Source organism: Canis lupus, chromosome 11 (genome assembly GCF_011100685.1).
Source record: "Canis lupus familiaris isolate Mischka breed German Shepherd chromosome 11, alternate assembly UU_Cfam_GSD_1.0, whole genome shotgun sequence".
NCBI classification, from domain to species: domain Eukaryota; kingdom Metazoa; phylum Chordata; class Mammalia; order Carnivora; family Canidae; genus Canis; species Canis lupus.
In genome coordinates this window covers 15,240,648-15,254,251 of record NC_049232.1, presented here as the reverse complement: position 1 = coordinate 15,254,251, position 13,604 = coordinate 15,240,648, and the positions used below count along the sequence as shown (strand labels likewise).

At 37.5% G+C, this 13,604-nt stretch overlaps 1 pseudogene; it reads left to right on the top strand.

The window, feature by feature from the left end:
• Nucleotides 1-8,920: 8,920 nt before the first annotated feature.
• Nucleotides 8,921-10,949, top strand: LOC609035 (annotated as a pseudogene).
• Nucleotides 10,950-13,604: the final 2,655 nt, after the last annotated feature.

Here is a 13,604-nt window from a genome sequence, read left to right as displayed (position 1 = left end):
ACTTTAATTTATGGCATTAAATATCTTTTGTAAGTATAGGGATGGGAGTGGGGAAAATAAAAGAAATGCACACAAAAATTTTTGAATCATATCTGTTCTACTAATATTATGTCATTAACTGGAGGGTACTTTTGATTCAAATCTGTGTACTTATGGCTTATGAATATCCCTAGGATGAAAAATATACTTTTCAATATGTTATTTAATTTGAAGTCTTATGTAAATGAAAAGGAGAGTTTTCAAGGGGAAAGAAGTAATGCACTACATCAAATTGGTTTTTCAAGGGAAATAAATGAACAGAGTATGATTAGGCAAGAAAATTCTCAGGACCTCTATGTGATCTTCAATTTTGTGAAATCCCTACAGCAATAGCTTCAAAAATTGTAACCTGGGCACCTTTAGTAAACAAAATCTTGATTAAAATGTTTATATGATTAATCAGTAATCAGTATAACTTTTGAACTCTTAGAAACATGCTGTAGTACATACTTTAAACAGTGATTTAATCAGAACATCCATTGGTGGAAATATCATACACTCTCATACTTTGCTGAGATAGTTTGTATAATACACAAGCAATCTCATATAGTGGGTGAATTGAAATTTTCATCATGAGAATATTTTTTGTTTTCATTCAGCATGGTTGCATATCACCAGTGGGTTGCCTTGTATGCACCTTTTCTATTTCCACACAGCTTACTCTATTTAGTTTTCTTTCCCAAAGCCTTTCTTATTCTTCAGTGTTCTCAGCCCATATTCCTTATCATATAACTAGTATACTTAATCATTCTTTAATGTCATATTAGTATTTCTCCTGTTTCTCATAGTTCTTAGACATTATGTTGCCATTTTTCACTTCCTAAAGATGTGTCTATCTCTGACTATATAGTCAAATAAGTGGGTAGTGTTTCTTTTTTCTTTCTTTTTTTTTTTTTAGATTTTTACTTATTTATTCATGAGAGATACAGGGAGAGAGGAGAGAGAGGCAGAGACACAAGCAGAGGGAGAAGCAGGCTCCATGCAGGGAGCCTGACGCGGGACTCGATCCCAGGTCTTGAGGATCATGCTCCAGGCTGAAGACAGGCGCTAAACCGCTGAGCCACCAGGGCTGCCCGTGTGTAGTGTTTCTTGGATAGTGTAACTTCTCAGAATCATGTTAAATAGAGTTAAATCTTTGCTCAGGTTAGATATTAAGTTGACACATAAGAAAAAAATCATCTATAATAAAAATTATTTCTGAAAATTTTCTAAAATCACCCACAAAATACAGTATACTTGGTGTGTGTTTGGAGTAGATTATTGTTTCTTCAGGTTAATTTATCCATTGAGTTTAATTGGCTTAAATGTTTATTTTATATACATATATGTGTATGTGCATGTATTTGTTACATATGCATAGTTTAAAAAAATTTTTTATTTATTTGAGAGAGAGAGAGCATGAGAGAGAAAGAGATCACAAGCAGAGGTGAGGGGCAGAGAGAGAGGCAGACTCTCCACTGAGCAGGGAGCCCAATTCAGGGCTTGATCCCAGTATCCTGGGATCATGACTTGAGCTGAAGGCAGACACTTAGCTGACGGAGCCACAGAGGTGCCCTACATATACATATTTAATATGCATAGACAATATACATATTATATTCAGTACATATATAAAAAGAATTACTCACTTTATGGGATACACCCAAGACTGAGGCCAACTGAAGAAACAGCAGTCAGGTTTCCTATCTAATATTCACTCCTGGGCATGTGTCAATGAGTGGAATGGTTAGGAATCAAATACACTGTTTTTTCTGTGTGTATGTCTCATTGATTGTGTTTTTGTCCTCCCCTTCTCCAGGATGCATAAAAAAATGCACATACAGTGCAATGTAGGATGATTTACTGAAATAAATTTATGAATTATTTTATGTATCAATTCCAACACAGCAAGATTTCAACTTTGAATTTGAAAATAGTTTTCAAATTCATTTTATATATTTCATAAATAAAACTCAGCTGCATTATGATCCTGTCCTCTCTGTGTTTCAACATTTATATATGAGAATGTGTGGTTTTCATGTAATTTTGAGATCTTGACATTTGATGTGATCACGCAGAAATCACTTCCAAAGAATCTTAGAAAAACATAGATTTTTTTTTTTCTGGAGATTTTTGCTATAGAATTAATATTATTTCTTCTTAAATATTTTGTAGAATTTGCCAGTAAAACAATCTGGGTCTGAAAATGTCTCTTTTAGAAGGTTTTAAGCTATGACTTAAATTTCTTTAATAGTTATAAGACTACATAGCTTATCTACTTCATCATAGGTGAATATTAATAATAGCTTATGGTGTTTGAAGAATTTGACTATTGTCTTAATGGCCAGATTTATGTGCATAGGGTTAGTTGTGGCTAAGATTTTCTTAATATCCCCTTAATATCTGTGAATTCTATAGTAATAATCTCTTTTGCTTTCTTCATAATTAATTTTTGTCTTCTCTCTCTCTTTTTTATGTCCTTCTAGAGATTTACCAGTTTTATTGATCTTTTCAAAACACCAGATTTTTTATTTCATTTTCATTCCTTTTCAAATTTATTGATGGATCCTTTTTATTATTTCTTGTCTTCTTCTTGGTTTGGGCTTATTTTGATTTGTTTTCTGGTTTCTGAAAAGAGAAGCTTGAATTTTGAATTAAGACCTTTAATCCATTCTAATATTAGCATTAAATGTTATAAATTTCCCATAAATACTGTATTAGCTGTATGTCACAAATTTTGTTATGTTGTACTTTCATTTATTTCAGTTCAAAATAGTTTGTGACTTATTTTGAGACATCTTCTTTGACCATGTATTATTTAAAAATATTTAATTTTTAGGTGTTTGAGTATTTTCCTGTTTTTTTTCTGTTATGTCTAGTTTAATTTTATTAGAGTAAAGGAACATACTTCGCATGATTTTAATTCCTTTAAATTGATAAGGTTTGTTTTATAACTTAGAACAAGAAACCAAAGGTTTGTTTCATAATTTATCTTGATGATGTACTTGAAAGGAATGTGTTTTCTGCTTTAGTTGGGTGTCGTGTTCTATGAATGTCAATTAGATATTGTTGGTGGATGGTATTTCTTCTTCTTCTTCCTTCTTTCTTCTTTCTTCTTTCTTCTTTCTTCTTCTTCTTTCTTCTTCTTCTTTTTTTTTTGAGTGAGGGTGCTCATACAAGCACGCACCCAACAAGGAATGGGCAACAGAGGGAGAAAGAGAGAGAGAAATTTAAGCAGGCTGCATGACCAGCATGGAGCCTGAGATGGGGCTCTATCTCATGAGACTGAGATCATGACCTGAGCTGAAACCAAGAGTTGGAAGCTTAACTTACTGAGCCACCAGGCACCCTGATATTTTCTCAGTTCTTCTATATTAGTGTTGATTTTCTGTTTACTAACTGTATTTAGTGCTAAGAGAGGAGTGTTGAGGTGTCTGAATATGTTTGTGGATTTAACGGTTTCTCTTCTCAGTTCTGTCAGATTTTGCTTCATGTGTTTTGCAACTCTGTTGTTATAGTTCCATCAATGAATTAACGATGTATGTTCTTCACATTTACCACAGTACCTACTTGGTATATAGTAAGAACTTTTAAATATGAATGATACATATTTCAATTAATTTCAATCAACAGATTGAACCACTCAAGTGTCCCTTTTTCTAGAATTTTAAAAAATATTTTATTTAGGGGCAGCCCCGGTGGCGCCGCCTGCAGCCCAGGAAGTGATCCTGAAGAATCTGGATCGAGTCCCACCTCAGGCTCTCTGCATGGAGACTGCTTCTCCCTCTGCCTGTGTCTCTGCCTCTCTTTCTGTGTGTGTCTCTCATGAATAAATAAATAAAACACTTTTTATTTATTTATTCATAGAGACAGAGAGAGAGAGAGAGGCAGAGACCTAGGCAGAGGGAGAAGCAGACTCCCTGTGGAGAGCCTGATGTGGGACTCGATCCCAGGACCCTGGGATCATGCCCAGAGCCAAAGGTGGACAATCAACCACTGAGCCACCCAAGCGTCCAGGACTCAGAAGAGTGATTCTCAGTAATACTTCCTGTCACCAATTTAGCATCTATTTGTGCAACATTTTCCCAAACATAATTTCTTTACCTCAACAGCCATAAGTTGACCCTTTTTTGTCCTATTTTTAAAAATATTTCAATTTATTTATTCATGAGAGAGGCAGAAACATAGGCAGAGAGAGAAGAAGGCTCCCCATGGGGAGTCTGATGTGGGACTCAATCCCAGAATTATGACCTGAGTGAAAGGTAGATGCTCAACCACTGGGCTACCTAGGTGTCCCCAGGTTACATTTAAGATAATATGTACTTGTGCATTTAACTGGAGATGCTAAGAGAGGATTAACTTAAATATTTAAAACTTCTAAGGAGTATATAGAAGATAAAATTTGTTTTTTTTTAGATAAGTTAATAAATTTTTCTGAGTTTGAATATATCTTAATAGAAATCAAAACATGAAATTAAATTTCTTGGTCAAATCTTCACAAATACCTTTACAGCTAAAATAACCTTGAGTTACCAACTGTGTCACTTAACATAAACAAATAATTTTTCTTATGAAATTTGTCTTATTTAAGAAGTTGTACATCAATTAATCAGATTAAAGAATTCTTCTGATCACCTAATATTTTATTAAGATAGAGTTAATTTGATGTTGGTGACTTTTTTTCTGAATATTTTTATAGTATGCATCAGTACCACTTTTCCATTGTGCAAAATTAAGCAGCTTCAGTCTTTGGTAGAGAAAAAGTTCAGCATGTTCTTATTGTTGTTTATTGTGTTTCCATTGCATATTTATCCAGCATAGCTATTAATTTCCATTGTATCAATATATTTATCTAAAAAATAACTATAGTCAAAAGCTTAACTGTAGGTATTGGCTTATTCAGTGTCATTTATGAATTTTGGCTTGGTCTCCATCATTGAGTGTACTGAAATGCAAAAGATTCACTCTGTTCTAAGTCGCATAGAAATAGCAAACTTCTGACCAACTTCTCAGGAATAAGAGAAGTGTTTGCTGAAATCAGATCACAATTTTTGAATTATTAGTGTTCAGTGAATTTAAAGGGTTAAAATTATTTGGACAAAGCTCATTTACCATTTGAAAATCAGTTTCTCATTGTGAATAAAGGGTATGCTATGTATATCACATACAGATAGAAATTTTATATATTTACTGATGAAATATTTTTATGCAAAGAGGATCAATATATCTTTTGCTACCTAGTTTATAGATAAATGTCATGTTATGACAGATACAGATCTCCCCCAACATGATATTTACCTTAAATTCCATATGCGTTCATAAACATTATTCTTAAGTAGCCTCTTCAAGGAGTAAAAATTATATCTATACAGTTTCTAAGTATCTGGATAAAAATGGGAAATTCAAATGATTATAAATTCACTCTTGCTATGTAGATGCCATATATTTGAATATGGCAATAAGTAAAAGCTTAACACTAAAAACTTTCTCATGCTGGCATGGTTGTATCAGTAAAGATGAACCCTCAAAAGAATTAGGAAATATGCTTTAAAAAGAGGAGGGGCGCCTGTATGGCCCAGTTGATTGAGTGTCTAACTCTTGATTTGGGGTCAGGTTGTGATCTCAGGGTTGTGAGACTGAGCCCCATTTCTGGCTCTGCTCAGGCAATAGTCTGCTTGAGATTCTCTCTCTCCTTTTCCCTTTTCCCTGCCCTCCTGTGTGTTCTTTCTCTCAAATAAGCAAATTTCACAAAAAAGAGAGGAAGAGAGAGAGAGAGAGTACACACAAAACCAGAAAAAAGGAAACCAAATATTCATGAATAGTAGTCCATGTCAAAGAAATCTGAAAGAACAAGCAGGAATTGGAATACTTTCCTGTATGGTGTGAAAGAGATCATGATCATGATGTTAGCTGTCATGCCAGTGTAAGAGTGCTAAATGCTGAGCAACAGGTGATGATGAGCCCTTCCCTGAATGGAAGGCTCAATCAATATAATAGAAAGTACCTTTCCTTCTTTTTTTCAATTCAGAAGAAAACATTTTTAAAAAATTTTTTATTTATTTATGATAGTCACAGAGAGAGAGAGAGAGAGAGTGAGAGAGGCAGAGGCCCAGGCAGAAGGAGAAGCAGGCTCCATGCACCGGGAGCCCGACGTGGGATTCGATCCTGGGTCTCCAGGATCGTGCCCTGGGCCAAAGGCAGGCGCCAAACCGCTGCGCCACCCAGGGATCCCCAGAAGAAAACATTTTTGGAGGGAGAGTGGTTGTACTCCTATAGATTACTGAAATGGCTAATAAAATCTAGACTTGTCACTTTTGGTTTTACTTGGCAGGTAAGGGAACCACTTCCACTTTTAATTGTAAACTCTTGACTTTTATCTTCCTTCAGATTCTGAGTCCCCAAGTGCTAACATTGCCTTACTTGGCCTTGATTATTTTCTTAATTTGTTTTCAGAGGGTTTGAAAGATATGAGCGTTGTGAGGACTTCTTGGTAAGGGTGGCAGTGAGATTCTTTTAAACACAAAAATACATACACACGGAGAGAGAGACAGAGACAGAACAAAAGAAGCATTGGAACTATGATATGAAATCAAATAGATAACTGAACAGCACTTCCAGTGGTTCTTGGATGCTTTATAAGATTCTATCTATCTATCTATCTATCTATCTATCTATCTATCTATCTAGAGTGTGTGAAAGTGTGCACAGGAGCAGGGCTGGAGGGAGCAGTGGGGAGGGAGAGGGAGAATCTCCAGCAGACTCCACATTGAGAGTGAAGCTCAACTTGGAGCCAGATTCCATGACCCTGAGATCATGACCCAGCCAAAAACAAGAGTCAGTGCTCAACCCACTAGGCCACCCAGGTGCCCCTCTTGGGTGCTTTATAAATCATTGTTGAACAGGAGGCAGTAGCTAAGATTCTACAATGATTGTATTGGTAAAGGCATGGACTACAGGGTGAGGGCTCTCAATGTGGGATGGCTGGAGTAATTCAAGGTTGCCCCAAAGTGAAAAAACAAACTGAAACCAAAACCAACAACTTGGAAAGAGGGGAAGAGTAAAAAGCCTTATGAAAGAAGAATAATCTGAAGACAGTATAGAGAACAACATTCAAACAAATCAAGCTGCCATCTCTATGATGAAGTTGGTATGCATCTAGCAAGCTGGGAATCATGGGGTGGAACAGTACAGTCTGTCAGCAGCACTCATGGTTGCAGGATTTCTTGAAATTGGCAGGGACTGAAGTTACATTTACATGGTATGGGGGCAACTTTCTTACTTGCTCTGATGTTTGAAATAGCACTTCAATGATAGGTATATAAGGTCTGAGTCTATGGAAAATTAAAGTAAATTTCCCATGTTGGATGTGTTAACATGAGGTTTTGATAAAGCTAGTCTTTATCTTCAGTGACATTCTCCAGGTGCTTGGAAAGCTAGGAGGCTTAGATAATTATGTGCAATGCACTTCCAAGATTCCCTTGAGTGTCTTCTGAGGATAAAAAAAGACAAATTCTGGGGCAAGGTGTATAAAATTTGATTGCCTAAGAATTTCTAGCAAATACATATCTATATGTGTAATACTTGAAAAACTCTATTCTAAAATGCACATTTGTTTCACATTTTAACCTTTGGGATTTTAATGCATTTTATTATTAATGTGTATATTTAATGTGGTGGTTTTGTTTATCCTGGAAAATGCTATTATTTTGGAATCATACAAATACAATATGCATAACTGGAAACAGTGAAGTGAATCCCCACTCCCAACTCTTGATGTAGAATTGTTGAAAGTGAACAAAAAGAAACTTCTGTTCTCCGTAATGAATGCAGGCAGTGAGTGATTGCTCTTTTTGCACTGTTTCTTAGAGGAAAAAGGTATACTTCCTTGAGGTTGTAGGGAAAGACAGAGGACTCAGGAGAGAAGGAGTGATTGGTTTACTGAGACAGATGTTACTCACTGGAAGATAGTCCTACTTTCAAGTGGGCCCCTCATTCCTCTTAGTGATGTTACTAGAGACTGATTTTCTGATTAGATATGAATTATTTGAGATCATTGTGTGTTGTGGATTGCTGGGAGTGTGGTTGTTGCAAGGGGAAGGATGGCACTTCCATGAGTGGGGGATTATTATGAATGGGTAGTGTCCCCTAGGTGGAATGTATTTTATGCGATGGATATTTGAAGGAGGAATTGTTGAGATGAGAACAAGACTGAGACAAGGACACAAATCTATGATGTGTGTACATGCAGGGGGAACTTCTGTGAGAGATTTCACATTTTAATGCTTTTTTTCTTCACTAATGGAGGTTATTTTTCAATGGACTACATTTATATTTCACTTTAATTCTGTCTCTTCAGCAAATTCTCATTTACCTGTATATTGTGGTATTGGGAAGAAGCAAAAAAACGGTGTGGGGAAAGCATACATGATCTGTCTCACATTTGCCAAACCTTTTGATATTGAGTCTGGAATTGCAATGGCAATGCCTATTTAGGCTCCGTTAGGATTCCAAGTTAGTGACTAACAATGAGGTTAATGTTGGCCCAGAGTGAAATTGAGAATCTTCAAAAGATGAAATTTCAGAAAGCAGGATGAAAAGACCATTTCACACAGATGCAAGTAGAGATTTTAGGACAGAGGCATCAGCCCATCTTCCCTGGGAGTCCACTGATACATCATTTTGCCTTAAGCTATTCTTGCTTTACAGTTGTTTTCTTTTTCCATTCAAAACCCACAGATTTTTCTGAAAGCTCCAAATTGTTTCAATAAAGACTCCTGTCATGCTGCCAGTTTTGGATTTAGGGGAGCCATGGGACAAAGAGGAAAAGGAGAGAGCAGCAGGGTGGTTTATGATTATTAATGAGTGACTGTAACAGAAGATTCTACTAGCCAGAAAGATCTTCAGAAAATAGCACTCCAGGGAAGAAGATGGCGCTCACCAGCTTTTTACCTGCACCTACTCAGCTATCTCAGGACCAACTTGAGGCTGAAGAAAAAGCAAGATCCCAGAGATCAAGACAGACCTCACTGGTCTCATCCCGAAGAGAACCTCCCCCATATGGGTACAGGAAAGGCTGGATACCTCGATTATTAGAGGATTTTGGAGATGGAGGTGCTTTTCCAGAGATCCATGTGGCCCAGTATCCACTGGATATGGGACGAAAGAAAAAAATGTCAAATGCACTGACCATTCAGGTGGATGCTGAAGGAAAAATTAAATATGATGCAATTGCTCGGCAAGGACAGTCAAAAGACAAGGTCATTTATAGCAAGTATACTGACCTGGTTCCCAAGGAAGTCATGAATGCAGATGATCCAGATCTGCAAAGACCTGATGAAGAAGCCATTAAAGAGATAACAGAAAAGACAAGAGTAGCCTTAGAAAAATCTTTATCACAGAAGGTTGCTGCAGCCATGCCAGTTCGAGCTGCTGATAAACTGGCTCCTGCTCAGTATATTCGATACACACCATCTCAGCAAGGAGTGGCTTTCAACTCTGGAGCTAAACAGAGAGTTATTCGGATGGTAGAAATGCAGAAAGATCCAATGGAGCCTCCAAGATTCAAGATTAATAAGAAAATTCCCCAAGGACCACCTTCTCCTCCTGCACCTGTCATGCATTCTCCTAGCCGAAAGATGACTGTGAAGGAGCAACAAGAATGGAAGATTCCTCCTTGTATTTCAAACTGGAAAAATGCAAAGGGGTATACAATTCCATTAGACAAACGTCTGGCTGCTGATGGAAGAGGCCTGCAGACAGTTCACATCAATGAGAATTTTGCTAAGCTGGCCGAAGCCCTCTATATTGCTGATCGGAAGGCTCGTGAAGCTGTAGAAATGCGTGCTCAAGTAGAGAGAAAGATGGCACAAAAAGAAAAGGAGAAACATGAAGAGAAACTTAGAGAAATGGCCCAGAAAGCTAGAGAGAGAAGAGCTGGGATTAAAACTCATGTGGAAAAAGAGGATGGGGAGGCACGTGAGAGGGATGAAATCCGGCATGACAGGCGAAAAGAGAGACAACACGACCGGAATCTTTCCAGGGCAGCTCCTGATAAGCGGTCAAAACTACAGAGAAATGAAAATCGAGATATCAGTGAAGTCATTGCTCTTGGTGTGCCCAATCCGCGGACGTCCAATGAAGTTCAGTATGACCAAAGCCTCTTCAACCAGTCGAAGGGTATGGACAGTGGTTTTGCAGGTGGAGAAGATGAAATTTACAACGTTTATGATCAAGCCTGGAGAGGTGGTAAAGATATGGCCCAGAATATTTACAGGCCCAGTAAAAATCTGGACAAGGACATGTATGGTGATGACCTAGAAGCCAGAATAAAGACCAACAGATTTGTTCCCGATAAGGAGTTTTCTGGTTCAGACCGTAGGCAAAGAGGCCGAGAAGGACCAGTTCAGTTTGAGGAAGATCCTTTTGGTTTGGACAAGTTTTTGGAAGAGGCCAAACAGCACGGTGGCTCTAAAAGACCCTCAGACAGCAGCCGCCCCAAGGAACATGAGCATGAAGGCAAGAAGAGGAGGAAGGAGTAGATGCACCTCTCTTCAAAGTGAATGAACTTTTATCGATAACCCTAATGATGCAAGTCAGATGGGGAAATACTTTGTAAATGGCCAGGATAAAAACCAAATCTGGGTGTCAGAACCCAGCACTACTTTTTATTATGGGAATAAGGGGGGGATGGAAAATTCTTTGAACTATTTAGTTTTTTTTAAAGAGTGGGTTGTGTTTGTGCTTCTCCTACCTTTTGGCATTTATAGAACATACAGCCCCACACATGAAACTAAGACCACTTCCTTTTGTGTGACATTAGTACTTTGGGGTTAATATTTTGTGTAAGAATGACTGCTGATGAATAAAGTTGCCCCAGCCACAGTGAGTAGAAGGATGTTCACGTACTGGAACTATCCTGACGTTTGCCCCTATTACACTCTGTTTTGATTTGGAGTGGGGAAAGTAAGCTCTTGCTCGGTGCAACTATTTGTTTCAAATAAAAACATTTAGACAAAAAAAAAAAAAAAAAAAAAGAAAAGAAAATAGCACTCCAGTGACAGGTTAAGAGACATACTTGAAATTATTCCTACTTAGTGGAAACTCAAGTTTCTGCCTTCTAGAAACTTGGGTGTTTCATAAGCTATCTTATCATTACCAGCTTATGAGCATTAATCATATTTATCAACTCATTTCATTACTTTGTGTCAAGGAATTTCACCTGGCAACATTTGGCTAGGCTGTGTTTTAGTTATTCTGTGTACTCAGTGTTAGCTAGCCTGGTTTGTTCTTCAGTCAAGTTTGTTAAAATTTCCTCATGTACCTGGTATTTAGAATACTATTTAAAATCCCTCAGGAGCACCTGGGTGGCTCAGTGGTTGAGCATCTGCCTTTGGCTCAAATCGTGATCCTGGGTCCTGGGACCAAATCACACATCGGGCTCCCTGCATGGGGCCTGCTTCTCCCTCTGCCTATGTCTCTGCCTCTCTCTGTGTCTCTCATGAATAAATAAAAATGTTTAAAAAAATCCCTCAAATGGACTATTTCCATTGACATTTATTGTATTATTCTAATAATGCCAGATGGCATTTTCTATCAAATTTTATACCAATTTGGAAACTCAGGCTGTCAGAACTTTATTCTATATGTATATGGAATCACAACCCTGGCCATTTTAATTGAAAAAAACTTTAAAACTCTAGCATGAAATTCATTTATCTTTTATGGGAAATCTTCCCATATGGTTCTGATGCAGTCAAGAGAAAGAATGGTTGACTTACAAAATTTTATGGGACAAATCAAAGATATTTTAACCAAACCAAACAAAACAAAAAAACCCAACCACCTGACCGACTTTAGATTAATAGTTTATATTTGAGGAAAAATGTATTCATTTAAAAAATGTAACATGTCCTGATATTTTTGGATCTTTGAATCATTCTGATCTGAGAAGCTTCCAGTGTTTAAGTTCTACTGCAGTTCTGTGCAGAAGAGAGATCATCAGAACAACAGACAGGTCAAGTTAATTATTTGAAATCAGTCAATCACAGACTTGAGGGTTTTCTGTCTCCAAGTTTAGTGCTTTGTCCAGTACTTGTTTTTGCATAAAGAAAACATCTTTTGATGTTGTTGCTGGTGTGTGTGTTTCTTTTGCTGTTAGTTTATTTGAGATGACTTAAAATCATTCAACCTTTAAGAAATTCTGAGCTCTCTTTTTAAAATGGACACAATGTGCTTAAGTCACTAAACTTTGATTCCCCCCACCCCCAGATTTCACTGAGAATATATATTTTATTTTTAAGGACTCAGGGCTTAAAGTAAATTCAACCTTTCAGTCTAAGTCTAATTAGCAGCTGCCAGTCACATATTTAACCACAGTCTGAGTCTGTTAACTTTCTTAGACAATTGGTCACCTGAGCATACTGCCTGCCGCAGTGGAAAATCATCTGTGGCAACAGTAGCATTTATAGATGCTGTCCCAGAGCTTACAGAACAGAGAGACCCACATACTAAATTAAAAGCTAAAATCAAATCAAATTTATTTAATCAATTGCCAAAATGCAGCAAGAAGCAGAATGTTGGTGTTGGTTTATATTCTAAAAATAGTGAGATGCAGGGCACCTGGGTGGCTCAGTTGGTTAAGTGTCTGCCTTCGGCCCAGGTCATGATCTCAGGGTCCTGGAATCCAGTCCTGCATTGGGCTCCCTGGTCAACAGGGAGTCCGCTTCTCCCTCTCTCTCTCTGGCCCTCCCCCTGCTTGTGCTCCGTCTCTCTCTCTCTGAATTAAATATATAAAATACTTTTTTTTAAAAAAAGAGGGGGATGCCTCTGGAATGCAAAGAACACACTGCCTGGTCCTTTGTTATACAATGTTCACATGCTCATCTCTTTCTCTCCTGTGTCGTCAGCCTGCTCTCTGACAGTGTAGTTACAAGAAGCAAAGTCGAGGTTGAGCAAGGGCACTCAGCAGATAGAAGGTCCTCTGACCTATCACTTGCTTGTTCGATTAGAGAGACACAGGGGCAAGTATGCCCGGCCAATAGCTGTAGATCACTGACGACTTGCTGAGCAGCCATGGATTTTATCTGTGTGTCTCTGGCAGAGGTCACTTGGGACCAAAATGGGTGTCACCAGTGGGTGACAGTGTCACAGTAGGGATCACATTACTGGCAACTGGGAGCAATATGTTCCATGATTTATGAATATTTAAGGTTTAAGCAGTCTTCTCATCTCAGCATATGTACACATTAGCTCTCATTTGTTTCATAATTTTTATCTGTGTGCAGCATACATGGACTATATTTATTCTATGTTCAACTGTCTTTATGGGTTAGCAATTTTGTAACTATTCTTAGCAGAACTTCTACATTTCATCCATGTTATTTATTTTTTACTCCATAGAAGAGTTGGATATCCTTAAAAATGATATGAATGATATGGCAAACACACATTGTGGCTTGGTTGGGGTCTGGTGTTATATGTGCAAAATTTAGAAACCTTGAGTCTTTATTTCTAGAAAAAGCAACTAGAATGAGGAAGACAAAGCAGTCTGCTGCTTTTTTTCCCAAGTTTTTATTTAAATTCTGGTT